We start from the raw sequence: 19239 nt of genomic DNA, 5'->3' as shown, positions 1-19239 counted from the left end.
GAGAGTAAAAGATGTATTGGCAGGGTAAGCCTTTGACTTATTGGTTAGGCTGCCAGGTGGGACACCATATTCTAAGTCAGAGTGCCTAGGATAGAGAACAGGCTCCTCTCTAATTCCAGCTTCTTGCTAATGCACACTCTGAGAGGCAGCAAGGGATGAAATAAGCAGCTGGGCTTCTTCAACCCACCTGGGAGACTCTGACTGAGTTCCTGGCTCCTGTATTCTGCCGGGCCCAGTCCTGTATGCTGCAGGAATTTGGGGAGTGAATCAGCAGAAGGGGGAGCTTCCCAACCCCTTCTCTCTGCCTGTCAAATAAATAAATATCTTAATTTTTTGAAATTAAAAAATTGTACAACTAAATAAAAACTTTTTTAAACATTCTAATAATCAGTTAAGTGTAAAGGGTTTTGGAAAGAGAAGAAGCCACCATTGAGCAGTCAATTAAAGTTCACTGATGCAATTTTACTCTTAAAAATTCACGTGGAATTTGGAGTTGAAATTTAAATCCAATACGTTCATTCAAAATACATTTGGTTGTGGAAAGAAGACTATATTGGTGGTCATAATTAAGAAGATGGAGAGAAAGTGACCAGAAGATATTCTGTGTAGAAATACATTTCTCATGTGAATAGAGAAACTATGGGTTGACTACATCAAGACTAATTTAGGATCCTAGAGAAAAAAATGCCAATGAGAGAAGATGTAAATATATATATGTGTGTGTGTGTGTGTGTATAAGTGTGTATATGCGTGTGTGTATATAAAAATATGAGAAATGGCAACAAACTAATTAGGCTTCTTTCTTCAAGACAATGCTGACCGACCTGCTAACAGTGCCAAACTTATGAAGCTATAAGAAAAGTCTTGGCCGGCGCCGCGGCTCACTCGGCTAATCCTCCGCCTTGCGGTGCTGGCACACCAGGTTCTAGTCCTGGTCGGGGCGCCGGATTCTGTCCCGGTTGCCCCTCTTCCAGGCCAGCTCTCTGCTGTGGCCAAGGTAGTGCAGTGGAGGATGGCCCAGGTGCTTGGGCCCTGCACTCCATGGGAGACCAGGAGAAGTACCTGGCTCCTGCCATTGGATCAGCGCGGTGCGCCGGCCACAGCGGCCATTGGAGGGTGAACCAATGGCAAACGAAGACATTTCTCTCTGTCTCTCTCTCTCACTGTCCACTCTGCCTGTCCAAAAAAAAAAACAGAAAAATCTTGCTTTCGTCATTCCACCAACACTGACTCTTTCTGTTCTTCCACAGAGTGGGATATCTTATTTCTGCCAAGGGCTATTTGGATGTTCATAATATCATTTGTGGGCCATACAAAATTATCAGCTTAAGAATTAACCGGGCCGGCGCCGCGGCTCACTAGGCTAATCCTCTGCCTAGCGGCACCAGCACACCGGGTTCTAGTCCCGGTCAGGGCGCCGGATTCTGTCCCGGTTGCCCCTCTTCCAGGCCAGCTCTCTGCTGTGGCCAGGGAGTGCAGTGGAGGATGGCCCAGGTGCTTGGGCCCTGCACCCCATGGGAGACCAGGAAAAGCACCTGGCTCCTGGCTCCTGCCATCGGATCAGCGCGGTGCACCGGCCGCAGCGCGCCGGCCGCGGTGGCCATTGGAGGGTGAACCAACGGCAAAGGAAGACCTTTCTCTCTGTCTCTCTCTCTCTCACTGTCCACTCTGCCTGTCAAAAAAATAAATGAATAAAATAAAATAAAATAAAAAAAGAATTAACCTATGACAGATTTATTGTATTTTGAGTGCTTCCTGTGGTTGCCTTCGCAGGGCCAGATCAAATGATTCTAAGGGTCTTATACAGCAATATAGTCATATATCAAAATGTTACGTTACCATAAATATATATAATTTTTACTTGTCAATAAAAAGCTCTAAAACAATCTCAAAAAATATGTGTGATACTAAATATCAGATATCCTATTTCAAGTTTATTCAAATTCTCAAATATGTGGACAAAAAGATGTAAACAGATGTATTCATTGCAGCATTATTTGGAATAGTGAAAAAAACGGAGAACGATTGATTTGTTCATTTAATGAGAAACAAAGGATAAAACTTTGCTTTATTAAAACTAGGGCACATCATACAATAGTACAAAACTAATGAGTTATTACCTATTAAAATGGCAAAAATGGAAGACAATCTGCGTTGGCATGATATAGAGCAACTCAAACTCTCAAATGTTGGTGGTAGAAGGGTAAACTGCAATAACAGTGTCTAGTAATGTTGACACCACAATACAGATGACCTATAATCTGGACAGTAGTTTAATACTGTATTATAGTTTCCTTTAATATGAAAAGTCTACTCCTAAGTACATATATATGTATAATATGTAAGAAATAGACAATAATCTTCAGAATGGTGTTATTCCAAATAGCTAAAAAGAAAAGCCAATCCAGGTCCAAAATAGAGTCAATACAAACAGCCAGTGATTTATTCACACATTGCAAGTGACACAAGCTGGAACTCAGGACAGTTACTCAACCCGAACATAATAATGGGCTTCATATTAAGAAAAAGAATCAAAATACAACAGAATATGCAAAGGATTCCATTTATATAAGGTCAAAAAAGGTATAACTATCTTTGTTTTTAGTTTTTACTATATTTGTGGTATAATTCATAAAGATAATGAGATATGAAGAAATAAAACAAAAGGTTAACTTCGGATATGAGAGTGCCAAATATGCTACTTGATGTACATTTAGAATATTTCAAAGTACAAATCACAAAGAAAGCTATCACTTTTGATCCTAGGGTGATGACAATTTTTAAAATATTTTTCATTGAAAAACATTAACCAATTTTTCTAGAGCAGGAGATTAACAAATGTTTTCTAATAGCTGAATTATTCTGAGATATTTGATGTGTGTTTGCTGTAGGTAAAGATTTAGGTCTTAATACACCTACTGGCTTTGAACAAACCTAAAATATACCCAATATGTAGAAAAAAATGGTATTTTGGGGGCCACCATTGTAGTACAGCAGGTTAAGTCACTGCTTGTGATGCCGGCATCCCATCTGGTAGTACCAACTTCCAACTTGAGTCCCAGATGCTGTACTCCCCCCCCCCCTTTTTTTTTTCCAGGAAGGGTTAGAGAGAGAGAGAGAAAGGTCTTCCTTTTCCGTTGGTTCACTCCCCTAATGGCCACTATGGCAGGTGCTGCACTGATCCGAAGCGAAGAGCCAGGTGCTTCCCCCTGGTTTCCCATGCAGGTGTAGGGCCCAAGCAATTGGGCCATCCTGTACTGCCTTTCCGGGCCACAGCAGAGAGCTGGACTGGAAGAGGAGCAACCGGGACAGAATCCAGTGCCCAAACCGGGACTAGAACCCCGGGGTGCCCGCGCCACAGGCGGAGGATTAGCTTAGTGAGCCGCGGTGCCAGCCCTGCTGTACTTCCAATCCAGCTCCCTGCTAATGTGCCTGAGAAAGTAGTGCAGTATGGTCCAAGTACTCAGAACTCTGCACCTACGTGGGAGACCCAGATAGAGTCTGGCCCAGCCTCAGCCATTATGGCCATTTGGGGAATAAACCAACAGATAAAGATCTATTTCTCTCTATTTCTCTCTCCCTGTCAAGCATAAAATCATTATGCATTTTTAAAAAGTTAAGTGTAAATGATCATCAGGCCATATACGTGAAGATCAAGCACTCTGAACTATTCTAAAATATCTGACCCACGATTACTACATTGCTCCTTTCTGTTATTACCCAGAGCTACAAAAAATGGAGCAGGTGAGTAATAATGGCTGCGTGGGTGGAACTGCCAGCCCCACAAAATTAGATCATAAATGCATCCACTAAAAAACAGCTACACGTTCCAGGAATTCTCAGCCCCTTGTCCCAGAAAACACTGCATCATTAACTTGGAAGTGGACTCCTCAACAAGCAACTAACTAGGCTTTCAAACATTTGTAGGTAACACTCATGATATGTTTGACAAGAAGTATTGTCTCTATCACCTTGTCTTTACAACCCAGAAAGATATAGAGAAATACATTTTACATGTAAGATATATAAGGTATACAGATATGGAAGTTTCAACTTATTTGCATTTCTTTTTAAGTCATAATTACTTAAAATCAAGAGTTGAGGCTTTGGTGCTAACTACTTAGCTTGACAAAATTTATCCTTGCTTTCAGCTTTCTGTTCCTTTGTTACAACTCTCCCTTTAGTGCCTGACAGCAGTCAACTGGTTAGTATTGCCACAAGACACAAATGCAGGTAAGATAGTTAGGAAAGATACCTGGCTCCTTTCTTAGGATGTGAACAGCTGCTTTTGTTAGAAAGCCTGAATCATTACCACAGAACGTGGAGGTGCTGGTGCTGCAGTGCAGCAGGTTAAGCTGCTACCTGCAGTGCCAGCATCTCATATAGGCGCCAGTTTGTGTGTCTGCTGCACCACCTCTGATCCAGCTCTCTGCTAACATGCCTAGGAAAGCAGTGGGAAGATGGCCCAAGTGCTTGGATCTCTGCCACTCATACAGGAGACCCAGATGAAGTTCTTGGCTCCTGGCTTTGGCCTGGCTCAAGCCCAGACATTGTGGCCATTTGGAGAGTGAACCAGTGGATGAAAGATCTTTCTCTCTGTCTCTCCACTCTTGTCTCTGTATCTCTGCCTTTCAAATCAATCAATCAATCTTTTTAAAAGGAGAGACAGAGGGAGTCAACATGGAGTAATGTACCTACGTCATTTTGTTGTATTACTATTCTACAAAGATACAAATTAAGTTAAGAAGACACTCAAGTGTACAAACTTCAAGAAAAATAATACCTGGTTATTAGTGAAAAATAAGCGACAAGAACATGAAAGATTTAATTTCTACCTAGCATTTTTTGTGTTGTCAAAGTTGACACTCCTTTTTTCAAACATTAAATATTGTTTCCCATACTCCCAGACAGTTGACCAATACATATATTCTTGAACCCTAACAAGATATAGCAGTACATCATCTGAATTACACATTGAAGAAAGAAAAAAAATTTTTCTACTGCCTGCTGGGAATTCGTAAAAGAAACATAAATATCCATCAGATCTTCTTTTAAGGATTTATAAACATTCCAGGTAGGTTGATATAAAGTTACAGAAAAACTAGGGCACCAAGCAATAATAACTTTTAAAATATTTCCAGGTGGTGACAGAATCCATATTTCCTGAATTCCAGGCCTATATCCTTTCCAGAAAAGTTCTCTGCTTTGTGACTTAAGAAAGAGAATAAATAGTTACATAAAATATTGTACATTATTGCACGTCTATAAATATATATGGAGAGTCATAAGCACACATATATAATCATACATAAATATATGCAAACAAATATACATTTATTTATAGATAGACTCTTACATATACATAAAGGTCAAGAGAGTGACGACAGTTGTTAAATAAGTGACTGTCACATGACAGGTATTTTTTTAAATTTGATCATTTAACCTTTATATATTATAAGGAAAAGCAATATTATTGCTTTTTTTCACATGGAAAACTTACCCAAATCAACATATTTTTTTAAGTGGCAGAGTAAACATCTGAACCCAGATCTGTCAGATGCAAAAATGGGGCTCTTTGCTCCACAGTATACTTAAAATAAGTTTTAAGAAAGACTATAAGCATTGCTTCATGCCTCTTTAACACAGGAAAAAAATTCATTCTGGCACTAGGAAGTAACATAGCTGATTTTTAAAACAAAATCTGATTTTATTCCCAAAATTTCAATATGGCAAAGGAAAAGTTGCTACAAAGATGATTCTTAGTTGAATATGTTCAAAATGTAATTCTGTGGTAATCTGGGCTTTGGCCAAGACAAATCAAAATCATAGATACTTTACAATTGCCAAGTTTTCAGAGAAACAAAAAAAATAAATGCAGTAGCAACAGATGCATTCTCCCCAGACATTTGTGTTGAGCCTAGCTATATCCAGAGCCTGGAGAAAGGGGGAATTTTTATATTTCATTTTTATGAATAATAAATTCATGATTTCTCTTAATGTCAACCAACTACACCGGATTATTTTCACTCTGAAAAATTAACTAATTGAAAAGACTGAGGAAGAAAAGAATAAGCAAGGAAAAAGGAGAGGCAGAAGGAAGAAGGAAAAAAGTAGAACTAGAAAGAAGCCCATTTTTAGTACTTTCATATTTAGAAATTTCTATTCAAAGAAAGACTACAAAGAGCATCTGTCTTTTCCATTTCTTTTACAATATACTAACATAAAAGTAACAAAATGAAATCCCACTAAAATGAAAAATTTCTAAGACTGACAGATGACTGCAAAAGTTCATTACAATTTAAGGAAAAAACCAACAGCTCAATAAAGTGAGTATTTCATTTCTATAGAATGAATTTTTTATATTTAATATAATTTCTATCTTTAAATTTGCAATAGAAATATATAAATCTTGACAATTTTATGGTAGATATATAAATTAGCACAAAAAGTAACTAATTATATGCAAATATAGGATGGCTCCACTATGGACATTAGCACTTTCCCCTAATAAAACACACTGATTTGTAATGTAACAAAATAAGTGATTTTAAAATTATATCATTTAACCTTGAATATTCACATTGACATCAAATCTCAAATTCTCTCCTTTTTCCTAGAAGTCTACTTAACAGAAGAAAGAATGCCTTTTTAATAATTCTTTAATGTGACTTATATTAGACATACTAAGAATTATCGAAAGAAGTATCTGGACATTGGAGGGTGAACCAACGGCAAAAGGAAGACCTTTCTTTCTGTCTCTCTCTCTCACTGCCCACTCTGCCTGTCAAAAAAAAAAAAAAAGAAGTATCTGGAACCAGAGTTGAAGTATAGTGGGGTTAAGCTTGCCACACCTGGCCCCTATACTGGAGTGCTGGTTCCAGTCCCTGAGCTCTGCTTCCAATTCAGCTCCTACAAATGGGCCCATGTGATGCATCTGGGAGAAGCAGATGGCATTGCTAACTCCTGGCTTCCGCATGGTCCAACTGGGCTTTTGCAGCCACATAGGGAATGAACCAGTCGATGGAAGATCTCTTTCTCTCTGTCTCTCCTTTTCTCTCTGCACTGTGCCTTCCAATTAAATAAATAAAGTCTTTTAAAAAAATAAAATGAAGTATGCATTGCTCAATTTTTAAAGATAATTGATTTTTTCTTTTAAGTACTTAATTTATTTACAAGAATAGACTCAATTGAGGTAGAATCAATTGAGTTTTGTGTATTAACCTCATCTCCGGCAACCTTGCTATAATCACATATTATTTCCAGGATTTTTTTAAAAATTTTTTAAGATGTATTTTAGCTATTTGAAAGACAGAGTTACAGAGAGAAGTAGAGACAGAGTTCACTCCTCAGATGGTCGCACCGGCTAGAGCTGTATGGATCCAAAGCTAGGAGCCAGGAGCTTCCTCCAGGTCTCCCATGTAGGTGCAGGGGCCTAAGCACTTGGGCCATCTTCTACTGCTTTCCCAGGCCATAGCAGAGAGCTGGATCAGAAGAGGAGCAGCCAGGTCTAGAGCTGGCATCCATATGGGATGCTGGCACTTCAGGCCAGGGCGTTAACCCGCTGTGTCACAGGGACGGCCCAGCCCCTCCAGGAGTTTTTTGAAAGGCATGTTTATTTGTTTATTTGAAAGGCAGGCAAAGACAGAGAGAAGGAAAGAAAGAGAGAGAGATCTTTCATCCACTAGTTCACTCTCTAAATGGCCAAGCCAGGAACCTGAAATTTCATCTGCATGTTCCACATTGATGGCAGGATCCAAGTACTTTGGGTCAAAATTCGCTGCTTTCACAGGCCATTAACAGAGGGCTGGATCAGAAGTAGAGCAGTCAGGCCTCGAACTAGCACTCTGATATGGGATGTCAGTGTTGCACATGCCAGCTTAAATCACTCGTCCACAACACCATCCCAATTTGAGGAGTCTTTATTGCTATTATTGTTGCTAGTATAGTTGATTCTTTGGAATTTTCTACATAGACAATTATGTCATCCACAGACAGTTTTATTTCCTCATTCTCATTCTAAACGCCTTTTATTTTCTCTTGTTGCCTTAGCTAGGATTCCAAGTATAATGTTAAAGAAAAATGGTGGAGGCCGGCGCTGTGGCACAGAAGGTTAATCCTTCCCCTGCGGCGCCGGCATCCCATATGGGTGCCGGTTCTAGTCCTGCCTGTTCCTCTTTCCATCCAGCTCTCTGCTATGGCCTGGGAAAGCAGTAGAGGATGGCCCAAGTCCTTGGTCCCCTGCACCCGCATGGGAGATTGGGAAGAAGCTCCTGGCTTCTGGCTCCAGATCGGTGGAGCTCCAGCCATTGCGGCCATTTGGGGAGTGAACCAGCGGACGGAAGACCTTTCTCTCTGTCTTTCCCATTGTCTGTAACTCTACCTCTCAAATAAATAGATAAAAGTCTTAAAGAAAAGAAAAATAGTGAAAAGAGACAGCCTTATTTTGTTCCTAATCTTAACAGAAAAGCAAACAGTTTCTCAACAATGGTTTTTTATAGAGAAATATGCATGCAACTACCAACAGGTAAACAGGATGCGTCCAGCATACCAGAAGCTCCTGGAATCCCCACCTCAATCTACCACCTATGTAACTTGACCATTATAACTTTTGTTGTATTCACCTCCTGCATCTCTAAACACTATAGTTTTGGAACAACTATGCTTGTTTGCTTCTGGGCTGTACCTGCTCCTGGTGGCCATGAGGACTTGTGAGCCAGAGGTACCCTGAAAAGTAGAAGTGGAAGGAGTAATGGAGTCTAAATAGGAGCAAGCAGTAAAATAATCTCAAAGCTACCGTGCCAACCAAGAGAACAGACCCCCATGCAGAATGCAGAGGTATCTCATGATTTGTGGGGATGTAAAGGTCTGTAGGTGGGGGCAAGTTAAGTGACTTGTCCCTGATTTTCAATGGGCCACACCTAATAGGGAAAATGATCACAATGGAGATGAAGTAGGAAGATTTGTATGCAGGTGATCAAAATCTAAAGAAAGGGGAAGCAACAGATGAAGCCTTATATGCACTCCCAATTCCTGAAACTGACAATCATGATTTCTGCCTTGAACCCTAAGGTTTTCCTTGTGTTTTTCAAAGAATGTGAGTCTCCTTGTATAGAAATACCTAGAGGTTTGAATATATAGGATCATGGCACCTACCCTCCATACACAGAAATCTAGTGTCTCCATTTTTAACAAGCTCCCTAGGTAATTCTGATGTCCACAAAAGTCCGAGTGGCACTAGAATTTGTGTGTTGTCTGTACACATATATGTATACATCATGTGTCAACTGGAAGCAATAAATAAAATAAAGGTTGGAAATAATTAAGAAATTATTCACTATTATTCTTTCATATCGGGGTTTTTTTCCACTGATTTATGTTTCTGGGACTCAGTCATGTTACTGTTACCATACTTTGTTCATTTCCATTTCTGCCAAGCAGAGGATCAGCAAAACTTTTCTGTGAATGACATTATTTTTCAATCCTTCATCGACCTCAAACAGTAATTGGCAATTTACTACTAAGCCCCGAAAATTAAATTAAACGTTAAAGTTTCATTACACATTTTAATAACAAAAATTAAAGTTTTAAATGAAAAGCATTTGTTCATGGCAGTGAAAAGAATAATTTTTGTAGTCTTTCTCCAGGATACCTTTATCTAATTCAATAATAATAAAATGTTGGAACAGAACATCTATGTCCAAAACCAATTAGGTCTCTCTTTGTGTGCATAGTTCATGCTGAATGACAACTACAGATTGTCAGAAATGGCTATAGTGTTAGAAGCTCTATAAGAATGTTCCAGGTGCATTAAATATAAACCTCAACATCAGAGATTTCTCAATGTAGATCCTTTTATCACTTTGTCAGATGCTATATCAACGAATGTGTCATATTTAAAACCTGTAAAGATTCATTTGGTGGCCAGCGCTGTGGCTCAATTGGCTAATCCTCCGCCTGCGGTGCAGGCACCCCGGGTTCTAGTCCCGGTTGGGGTGTCAGGTACTAATCCCGGTTGCTCCTCTTCCAGTCCAGCTCTCTGCTGTGGCCTGGGAGGGCAGCAGAGGATGGCCCAAGTGCTTGTGCCGCTGTACCCGCATGGGAGACTGGGAGGAAGCACCCGGCTCCTGGCTTCAGATCGGTGTAGCACACCAACTGTAGCAGCCATTAGGGGAGTGAACCAACGGAAAGAAGACCTTTCTCTCTGTCTTTCACTGCCTATAACTCTGTCAAATTTAAAAAAAAAAATTCATGTGGTAATTTTGGAGAAAATTGGGGGAATGGGGGGAATGTAACATGTGGTTGTATTCAGCTGAAATAAAACATTCACTTACTACTGGATAATTTGAACATTTTTCTAATTTAAACTGTTTGATCTGAGAGGCAAAGAAAGAGAGAGAGAGAGGGTTTCATCTGCTGGTTCACTCCTCAAGATTCCACAAAGGCTGGAGCTGGATAGGGACCGGAGGCAGGAGCAAGGAACTCAATCCAGGTCTCCCAGGTGGGTGATAGGAAGCCAATTACTTGAGCAACTACCACTGCCTCCCAGGATCCGAATTAGCAGGAAGCAGGAGTCAGGAGCCCAAGCTGAGAATCAAACTCAAGCACTTTGATGGGGTAGATGGGTATCTTCACTGCTAGGCTGAACACTCACTCTGACCATTTGGATTTTTAAAAAATCAAAACAATACTCTTATTACTGAGTTCTTTTGCTATGGAATAAAGAAGATTATCAGTTCTAAGTAAAAGTCAGGTTTCTGACAGCTGTATCAGTGTTTTACATATACATCTAGTACCTCATTATAAGGATGCTGCTCTAGGTAACTTTTCAGATAAAAGTGGTGATAAAGAACAAGGAATTTCTTCCCAAACAATTTTCCTAAAGCACACTGGCTTTAGTCATAACTCCATCTACCAATTTCTGAACAGTAATTTAAATATCTTTTCCTACATAATTATGAACACACATAATTTTTTCAAAGAGATAAAAAATCAGTTTTTCCAATATACTGACCTAACAAAATTGATATATTTTATAGTAAATTATGAATGCAAATTCAGTCCACTTTACTTTCACTATGCAAAATGAAAAAGGGACTTAATGTCTCTCTTACCAGGTGGTAGATTTAAATAGACATATTAAGATAGTCTTATTCTTGGATTTGAAGAAATATAAAAGAGAAAGAACCAAAGTTTAGAATAAAAAGGTTATGATAGCACTATTGAAGATATGAATTCAAAGGAAATTACCTTCTTTTCATCAGAAAACTCAAAACTCTTAACAGTTTCCCACCAGAAAATACAATGAAAATTAATCCATTTTGCATTAAATATTATTGGTGCAAGCCATTACAATACATTATTAGTTAGTAAATGTTAACATACATCAAAACTTAAAGTTATCAGGCAAAATATTTTGTAAAGAAAAATATCCAAACAATATTGTCATCGTATTATTTTCTACTAAAACTTGAATAACAACAAAGACAGAGAGATGGAAAATACAGAGTACCGAGGACTTACATTTGGAGGGTTAGACTTTAATTCTCTCTCCTAGGATTGAACAGTCTTATTCTTTATGCTTACAATGCTCCTTTCTCCAGGGTATTCTTCTACTTCCAGAATAGGTCAGGACAAAGCTTCAACAGACTTCTATTATTTGTTTGATCTAGAGGGAAATTATACTTTTAATCAATTATTATAAAATGCATCAAACTTTTTCTTACTGTGTTGGGGGAGGATTTCTACCAGATCTGATGTGAACAGAAATGTAAGAACTGCCTTGTTGAACATTATAATAAATAAATCCAGTACTTTAAATTAACACCACTAAAAGAAACCCACATCTATCTTTTCTTTCATTTTTATGGTTAAGCAGCATAGCAAGAGAAAATTAATATTCAAAATCCAAATGACTACAAAAGCCTAGTCCAATGTATTTTTAAAAGACTTTAACATAATTTTGCAAATCCATGAGTTTGAATGGACTGGCAGAGACGATTAGGTATCAAATATTTTTACTCATTCATTTTAATGTCTTAGGGCTAAAGAATTACAGGATGATTAGAAAAGTGTAAAGGAAAATCCATTTTAAAAAATTTTAATGGAATAATAAAAAAAGATGATTTCAACAGCCTAAGACAGACCAGAAAGAAATAGCATAGAGTCTATAAGACAGCAAAAAATCTGGAATAAGAATTTTAAAGATGGAACAAAAGTTTAGAAACTGTTCTTCAAACAAGACATGTTGAGCAAATTAGAATACAAAACACAGGTATAGTGTAAATCTGATTTCATCTTAATTATCTAACAAATCTGTTAGAAATTAAAATGCAACACAGTGTACCCTTTCTTTTAGGGATACAGAAATGTAACATATGAAAACCTGACCCTTAAAATTATTAATACATATAAGTTTACAAAATTAATTTTATTTATACATATTTTATAGAAATGTAGATTTCTAACAGTTATTTGTGTTCTATAAAAATTAAATATTAAGATAAGTGTATTCAACTTGTATCAAACCCTGCGTCATACTCCCTTACTCTTACCTTATGTTAATATCACTCACATTCTCTTCCACTAAAAAATACAATAGAATGCAAGGGGCAAAGCATTTAGAGCAAAACTGGAAATAAAATATATATGTTTTGGAGACGTACGCATAACGGCACTTCAAAGTCAGTTTTTACTGAGAAATTTAACTTAGAACATTGGTGTTTGTCATTTTAAAAAAACTGAGAGAAAATAGTAAACAAATGAAGACAAATTCTATCTGCAGTCAGAATACTAAACGTGAAAGCTAAAATAGAAATGGGGAAAAGGCACCTATTTAAGCCATTAATCTGATCACAAATTGGTATTTGTGTGATTCCCTTCAGATTTTAAATACTGTAAATGACATTTGCTGTCATTTATCTGCCATAGCTCAAAATTATTTCAAGGTGAAACAAAAAAAATTTATTACCAAAGATTAAAGCAACTGAGGGAAGGGAGAAAACCCACTCAAGATTCAGTATCACAGAAAGCTAGTTTTTTTTCTCTTCCGAAGTTTTAATTAATCTTGGCCTAATTTAAAGGTGCTACTAGTAAAATCTAACAATGTACTTTCTTTGTGAATATTTCCATTTGGCTATTCAAGCACAGGTAGTTCTCTTTGTTTCTAGAACACAGAAATGATTTTTTCAGTGCTTTGGGTTAGTACAGATAAATGTGCATTCCTTTAGGGAAACCATTTGACCTGACAAAGTATGACTGATTGACATCAGTAACAAATACTTTTGTTGTGCTGGACTGACATGTCATTTACAGCAATACCTATGCTAATTAATGCAATCCATATCTACCAGACACATCAGAGTGATATGCCAGACTCTTCACAGGATATAGTTTGAATGTGGCTAAAATTAACATTATAGAATGAAAAAGCATCCCTCTGTGATTAAGAACTAAACCACACACACGCGCACACACCCACACACACACAATTTCTGATGACAGAGAAGAACGAATTCATGTACAATTAGCTATGTTTTGTGTCTTCTCTTGATAAACTTTATTTTAAAAAAGCAAACTGCTTATTTGCAAAATTTATTGACACTATAATCTTAACCCTAAAGACTATAACTTATAATGTAATAACATACTAGGTGATGTCTTAAAAACCATATGCTCACCACACTACATTGAAATTTTGTTTGCAGACTGTTCTACCTATATTTGTAGATCATTAACTACTGCAAATATATATTCTCATCTCTGAGGAAAAAATGTGGTATAAAGTGGGTGCCGCTGTGTATCATAGAATGGTAGATATCCTAAATAGCACTCTGGCCTCAGAATCAGCCCTTAAAGCATCAGGATCTGGCTGAAGAGCCCATGAGAGTATTTTAGGCATGGAAAATCATGACACTCTGGAAAAAAAAAAAAAAAAACAACTAAATGAAAGATCTCTGCGAGTGAGATCCCAGTAGAAAGAACGGGCCATCAAAGAAGGAGGTACCTTTCTCTGAAGGGAGGAGTGAACTTCCACTTTGACTATGACCTTGTCTAAATAAGATAAGATCGATGTCTGCGAACTCAAAAGGTTTCCATAGCCTTGGCAACTCATAACAAGAGCCTAGGGAGATTACTGACACATAAACAAGAATGTCAATTTGTTAAGTCAACAACAGCAGTCACTGTGCACTTACTCCTCATGTAGGATCTCTGTCCTTAATATGTTGTACAATGTGAATTAATGCTATAACTAGGACTCAAACAGTACTTTACACTTTGTGTTTCTGTGTGGGTGCAAACTGTTGAAATCTTTACTTAATATATACTAAACTGATCTTCTGTATATAAAGATAATTGAAAATGAATCTTGATGTGAATGGATTGGGCGATGGAGTGGGAAAGGGGAGGGCTGCGGGTGAGAGGGAAGTTATGGGGGGGGGGGGGAGCCATTGTGATCCATAAGCTGTACTTTGGAAATTTATGTTTACTAAATAAAAGTTAAAAAAAATTAAAAAATGGGTGACTTTTTTTAAACAAACAAACAGGTTTAGTTTTAGTGGTCAAATCATCAATAGAAAATTTGTAAGTGAATACATTCATATTAAGAACTAAAACCAGTCATTATATCAAATTAACTGACAAAATCTTGGTTTCCATGTTTGGTACATAGCTGGCACTGAATAAATATGAACTCTAATTAGGGTGACCATTCATCCTGGATTTGCAGCGATAGATGTGGCTCAGACCTACTGCAGTTATTAGAAACTAACACTTCCCTTCTCCAAAAACTGTTCCAGTTTGAATGATACCCTTATATATTCACTCAAATTATCACCAATATATTATTTAGCATTTGATTATTGCTTTTAATAAACAAAGTATAGGGTTTTTTGTTTCTGTGATGCTGTCACATGAAAAAATACTTTGTTGGCATTAGGCTGAATAAGGTCCCATTCCTTTATCATTAATGAATTCATGTAGAATAGTCCCAGGTTTCACTAAATCCTCACGTTCTAGGAGCTGAATATTTTGTCATCATGATAGGAATCACCTCCTAGCTGAACAAGAAATCCATATGTAACTTCTTAATTCCTAATTTACTTAAGTTCTCTCTTCATTTAGTTTATTATTTACTCATTCCTTCTTAAAATTCTCCCTTTTGTTCGCATACCTCTATTCTATGATTCCTATGCTAACCTCTAAGACCTCTTTTTTCAGTTTCTGTTGGTTCCTATTCTTACATGAACTTCTTCAATGCCAGTGTTTCCAAGATTTCAATCTAGTCCTCTTCTTCTCTTAATCTGCATTCCATTTGTCCTTACAATGACTACCTGTTGTAAAGGATTCCCAAAGGTCTATATCCAATGCACATCTCTCTCTGGACCTCCAAAGTACCTACTGGATATACCACCATCTATCTGGTCCTTCCTTCAACAGCCCTAAAATTTTCTCTAATTCATACTTGGCCATATAACCTAAACACTTTTTATTTTTTGGAATATAAATTTGATTGTGTTCTTCCCAGATGATGAAAGGAACAAATGGCTACAGAGGGAGTAAAATTCTGCAATGAAAGACACAGGGAGAAACCCACATCCACTATAATAATAGACAATCTAGTCCTAACCTCTCTTTCACCTATAAAGTTGCTGCATGGGGCTGGCACTCTGGCATAGTAGGTTAAGCCTCCATCTGCTGCTCCAGCATCCCGTACAGGCAGCTGTTCAAGTCCCAGCTGCTCCACTTCAAATCCAGCTCCTTGTTGATGGCCTGGGAAAGCAGTGAAAGATGGCAGTGGAAGTTCTTGAGCCCCTGCACCCATGTGGGATACCCGGAAGAAGCTCCTGGCTCCTGGCTCCTGGCTCCTGGCTCCTGGCTTCAGTTCAGACCAGCTCCAGCCATTGAGGCCATTTGGGGAATGAACTGCCAGATGGAAGATTCTCATTCTCTCTCTCTCCCCCCCCACCCCGTATTTCTCTCTCGCTCTCACACACACTCTCTCTTTCTGTAACTCTGACTCTCAAATAAATAAATAAGTCTTTCAAAAAATTGTTGCATGTAGTAGTTATGTATCTAGGCAAATATCACTAGGAAGAATAATATTATAAACAACACTAAATCATAGGGTTGACAAAATAAAATCCCCCAAAAATAAATGTTAATCAGGCTAGGTGCAATATAAAGAACAGTGACAGGGTAACCTGTGGTAAAGTCTCATCAGATTATTACTGCCGTAACTGCTTTGCAGGAATTCAGGTTTAATCTTGCCAACCTGAATTTTCCAGAGGCTACAAAATCACCACATGCCTGTGCATATGTGTGTCTATGTCATGGAGGGTGTACAATATTTGACAACTAATTTCAATGCTAAAAAATATTTGCAAGCTCATTAATAAAAACAGACCACCATTTTCTGACTTCTGGATTAACACAGAACAATAACACATAACTGGGCCGGCGACGTGGCTCAATTGGTTAATCCTGCGCCTGCGGCACCGTCATCCCATATGGGTGCTGTATTCTAGTCCCGGTTGCTCCTCTTCCAATCCAGCTCTCTGCTGTGGCCCAGGAGGGCAATGGAGGATGGCCCAAGTGCTTGGGCCCCTGCACCCACATGGGAGACCAGGGAGAGGCACCTGGCTCCTGGCTTCAGATTGGCACAGCTCTGGCTGTTGTGGCCGTTTGGGGAGTGAACCAATGGAAGGAAGACCTTTCTCTCTGTCTCTCTCACTGTCTATAACTCTACCTGTCAAAAAAAAAAATTAACACATAACAGTTTCTCAAGGAAAGTCTGCTTGAGTTCCCAACAATTCATTAAAAAATCTATTGCTATATTACCATTCATTTTAGAAATATTTGCTATTTATTCTAATTACCTTAAAATAGTCCGTAAACATAATTTTCCATTCTCTCTTGCTCACTTTATGAGTCAAAATCTTCATTTTAATTATTCTGATTCTGATCCTTACTCAAATTAATAATAGCCTATAAATCTTCAGAACTTAATCTTAAATCTTGTCTTTACTCAAGAATATTCACTAGGCGCCGCAGCTCACTTGGCTAATCCTCCACCTGTGGTGCCGGCACCCCAGGTTCTAGTCCCGGTCGGGGCGCCGGATTCTGTCCCGGTTGCCCCTCTTCCAGGCCAGCTCTCTGTTATGGCCCGGGAGTGCAGTGGAGGATGGCCCAAGTACTTGGGCCCTGCACCAGCATGGGAGCCCAGGAGGAAACACCTGGCTCCTGGCTTCAGATCGGCACAGCACGCTGGCCGTAGCGGCCAGTAGGGGAGTGAACCAATGGAAAAGGAAAACCTTTCTCTCTGTCTCTCTCTCTCTCTCTCACTGTCTAACTTTGCCTGTCCAAAAAAAAAAAATATTCACTCAAGTTTTCTTAAATACACACACATATCAAACAATACCAGATATCTCTATAAAGCATCTTAGAAACACTATCTTTCACCTCTATAATGCAGTTTTTCCCCTGCTACTCCATAACACTTCTTATCCCTCACACTCAGTAAATATCTTCAAACATCCCTCCTGTAATTATCATCACAGAATATACCACTGCTAACAAGGTTTTCTAAATATAAGTTTTTATAGTCTGTTTTATTAGACTGGTAAAGGACATGGAAAGCAAGTGATGCCTGAGATTAATATATTTAAACTCAACTCATGCCAATATTTCTCTGGTGCCTTTTCTTACAAGCGCATCAATCAGTGCTGTTTAAAAGAAGACAGGTTCCTTGATACTTACCAATTAAACCAAAACTCTGCCAAAAAGTTAAGGTCCTTCCTCCTTAGGATCACGTTTACCTCTGCTCTACTTTTTCTACTGAACTCTACATTCCAGAGTCAAATCAAACTAGCAAATTTTTGCTTTCAACCGTCTTTAAAGTTTCAGTTTGCTCTACCTACAATGGCTTTCTCTACTCTCGGATTTTATTTGGTCCAAACTCTACTGTACCTACCTTTTCTGCCTCAATACAATTATCACTACCTTCATCTGGCCTCTCTTGGCCAGATGTAACCTACTCACATAGCATTTTCTCTACCACTCCTTTTAAAATATCATACAAAGAAGCACTGTAGTGAAGCATGTTAAGCACCTCTCGGAATGCACCCATCCTCCAGAGTGTCAGACCAAATGCTGGCCCCTCCGCTTGTGTTCCAGCTCCCTGCTAACACACCTGGGAAGGCAGCAGATGATGGCCCATGTACTTGAGTCCCTGCCATTCATGTGGGAGACCCACATGGAGTTTCAGGCTCCTGGCTTTGGCCTGGTCTAGCCTTGACTTACGAAGGCACTGGGGATTAAACTAGTAAATGGGAACACCTCTCTCTCTCATTTTTTCTGTCTCTCCTGTCATTCTGCCTTTCAAATAAATGAACAAAAACTGTCCATTTAATCTACTATAAAAGATATTTGTCCACATATCAAATTTCTCAGATTTAATTTTAAACTATTTGAAAACACAGAAAATGTATTATTTATCTGTATCTTTGTTAACAACCTAACTCTATTATGAAATAAGAACTGAACCACGAGCCAAGGAATGATGATCATGGCTGAAGCAGAGTTACAGTGTACTTCAAAGGTTTATTTAACCTTTCCTTTTTATTTTTTAAGATTTATTTATTTATTTGAGAGGCATAGTTACAGACAGAGCAGAAAGAAAGGTTTTCCATCTTCTGGTTCACTCCCCAAATGGCCACAATGGCTGGAGCTGGGGTGATCCGAAGCCAGAAGCCAGGAGCTTCTTCCAGGTCTCCCATTGGGGTGCAGGAGCCCAAACATTTGGGCCATCTTCTACTGCTTTCTAAGGCCATCAGCAGGAAGCTGGATCGGAAGTAGAGCAGAGGGCACCTGAACCAGCACCATATGGGATGCCAGCACAGGAGGCAGAGGCTTAACCCACTATGCCACACTGCCGGCCCTATACCTTTCTTCATCTTTCATATTCAGCAATGCCAAGGTAATTTTCACTGCCACTTTTTTCAAGTACTAAATGAATTTGTCAAAAAAGTGTCTCATTTAGAACTCCAAGTTTTTATATGACTTACTTTGGTAGAAAACTTACTAGACAAATTATACAGATATACTCAAATAAAACTCTTGGTTTAACATACTTAAAGTTCTGAATCAACATTCACATTAAGAGCCCTGTCCAAAAATTATAGATTATTTTTCATGAAATCATGCTATGTGATGATTTGGTTTTTGTGGTTTTTTTTTAAATTT

General features: G+C 38.5%; 1 protein-coding gene across 17 annotated transcripts in view; it reads right to left on the bottom strand.

Annotated features, from left to right (window-relative positions):
• FOXP2 (forkhead box P2) overlaps window positions 1-19239 on the bottom strand; it is a 660955-nt gene that overhangs the window by 545888 nt on the left and 95828 nt on the right. For 14 of the 17 annotated variants that reach the window (XM_070069853.1, XM_070069849.1, XM_070069850.1 and 11 more), the window contains exon 2: window positions 11521-11665. The exons of the other annotated variants lie outside the window; for them this stretch is intronic. The gene's annotated coding sequence lies outside the window, so the exon portion shown is untranslated. The remainder of the gene's footprint in view (window positions 1-11520; window positions 11666-19239) is intronic. 17 annotated transcript variants of the gene reach the window in all.

The sequence above is a fragment of the Oryctolagus cuniculus genome, chromosome 3 (genome assembly GCF_964237555.1).
Source record: "Oryctolagus cuniculus chromosome 3, mOryCun1.1, whole genome shotgun sequence".
NCBI lineage: Eukaryota > Metazoa > Chordata > Mammalia > Lagomorpha > Leporidae > Oryctolagus > Oryctolagus cuniculus.
Note: the sequence above shows the minus strand (reverse complement) of the source record. Positions and strands in the feature narration are given on the sequence as shown.